The sequence below is a fragment of the Vicugna pacos genome, chromosome 10 (genome assembly GCF_048564905.1).
Source record: "Vicugna pacos chromosome 10, VicPac4, whole genome shotgun sequence".
Classification (NCBI taxonomy): Eukaryota; Metazoa; Chordata; class Mammalia; order Artiodactyla; family Camelidae; genus Vicugna; species Vicugna pacos.
Genome location: NC_132996.1, coordinates 7,172,122 through 7,174,462, shown reverse-complemented (window position 1 = coordinate 7,174,462; position 2,341 = coordinate 7,172,122). Strand labels below are relative to the sequence as shown.

Here is a 2,341-nt window from a genome sequence, read left to right as displayed (position 1 = left end):
GTAAACAAAAAAGCTCCCATTTCAAAATAAAAACAAAATCCCAGATCATACAGATGTTTACAGTGACTACATTTATCTAAGCAACATACATACATGTTCAGTTGTAAGAGGTTAACTAAATTTCTGTGACAAATACGCGCTTTTTTTTTTTTTTAATGCCAAGAACATTACACAATTACAGCGGCTACAGCTCGGGACACAGCATCGCCAATGCCGCCCAGAGCCAGTTTATACTGAAATTAAGTTCTTTATACCAAGTAAGTGGTTGTCCATAACCACTGGCTAGTGTACATATGAACTAAAATGTCTAGATTTGGGGAGAAACAAATGCTGCTCCGATCATCTGCTCTGCTGCTTCTGTTCCTCGATTCATGCTTGGAAGCCTGTGGGCGTTTGCGCCTGCTGACCCTGCCCACTTGAAGAGGCTGCCTCCTGTGCTCTTTCTGCTTTAACATTGTCCAGTCAAATGTGTAGTCATGTTGGTGGCTCAGGGTCCTGAAAAGAATGCGGAATAGCTGCCTCGGATACATGTAACCCGGGGCTTCCTCAAAGCGCAGCCCACGGCAATAGTTTAAGTACATGGCACGTTCTGCCGGAAACCCCTTACATAAAACTTCAGCAGGTGTGGACATCTTCTTTTCACTAATTTTTTTTAACTTTTGCTTCTTTGTTGCAGCCTTTAGTCCTTGCCATGGCAGGCTGGTTCTACTAAAATACATCAAAACATATCCTAGTGACTCTATGTCATCTCGGCAACTCTGTTCAATACCAAGATGTGCACTGATGCTGGCATATCGAGCAGTGCCAGTGAGATTTTCATCTTCTCTGTAAGGTATGTGTTGCCTAGTCCTGTTGTCTCTGTACTTTTTGGCCAAACCAAAATCAATAAGGAATAACTTATTACAGTGACGCCCGATACCCATTAGGAAGTTATCTGGTTTAATGTCTCTGTGTATAAAATTCTTTGTATGCACATATTCAATTCTACTGATCATCTGGTCGGCTAACATAAGTACAGTTTTCATTGTGAACCTTCTTGAACAAAAATTGAGGAGGTCTTCGAGGCTGGGTCCAAGAAGATCCATGACTGGCACATTGTAGTCCTTTCCTGACCATACCACCGTTCATGGGGGATGCCGACTCCGCCTTGAAGAAACTTACAGAGTTTGCTCTCAGCAAACTGGGGTTGCCTGGCCTTCTGAGATTCTAGCTTCACTGCCGCTTCCTCACCGTTGGTGATGTTGATCGCCAGGTGAATGTCCCCGAAGGAGCCGGAGCCGATCTTCCGTACCAGTTGATATTTCCCTCCGGCAATGAATTCGGCCTTGGAGCCGCTGCTGCCCGCCATCCTGAGAGACGAGGATGGAGGCTGGGGCTAAGCCCCGACGCCTCTAAGGGGAGGGCGGAGGCCGCTGGAGCTCGGCCACCGAGCAAGGCTGCTGAGGGCGGCGGAAATGGGAAACCTTGGCTCTTTCTCGGCGCTACAGGGACCAGGATCGGCCAAAAGGAACCTGATCACCGCCGCTGTCAGGTTTCTTTTGGCCAGGCGGCAGATCGTTGAGGGGGTGAGTTAGGGCGGCGATAGCGCTGCCACCACTGCCGCCGGCTCCCGCCCGGAGGGGCCCCTGTCACCCCGCCGCCACCACCATCTTGTTCTAAACCAGACCCTTCTTATGCCAAGTGTGGGCAGCCTGGATCCTGCAAGAAAGGCCAAACCTCAAACCTCAGGCCTCACTCAGAACCACTGTATCAGAATCTTCATATTAGCAAGTGATTGGTGCTTCACGTGAACTCCAAAGCTCTGTTCGAAGTCTAAAATTCTGCTGTTTTTCTCATTTTAAATCAAGACCTTAACCATCTTCATTGACCTTTCCAAAACCAAATGCTTGTCCTTTGAGAGAATACCCATGAAATGCCAAAATCTGACTCTAATGAACCTGCGTGGACCCAAGCAGGCTACAAGCCACCTGCTCTTGGAGAGGTGCTGAGACAGGAGGGAAGAGCGCAGGGCACAAACATTAAAACAATGACACAGCAATTAACACCAAGATGGCGGAAGGTTCAACTCCCAGGAGACCTTGAGCTTCATTATACGTTCATTGTAATACAATAGCTGCTAGATGGCCCTCCCACAGGTGCCAGGACAATTTCAAGGCTGAGCACAAAAGGTCAAATAGCAGGTGATGGCCCAGTTCCTGGGAATCCCAGCCCCTTCCCCAAAGTAGTTGGAATAATCCTTTCACTTGTTAGCATATGAAGTTACCGAGACCGACCCTCACACCTCATGGTCACTCTCTCTTGACTTCTGAGACAGCCCGCACTCTGTCTCTGGAGTGTGTAT

The 2,341-nt window shown here is 48.1% G+C and overlaps 1 pseudogene; it reads right to left on the bottom strand.

Moving 5' to 3' along the window:
- Positions 1–369: 369 nt before the first annotated feature.
- LOC102541220 (casein kinase I pseudogene) lies at positions 370–1,348 on the bottom strand (annotated as a pseudogene).
- Positions 1,349–2,341: the final 993 nt, after the last annotated feature.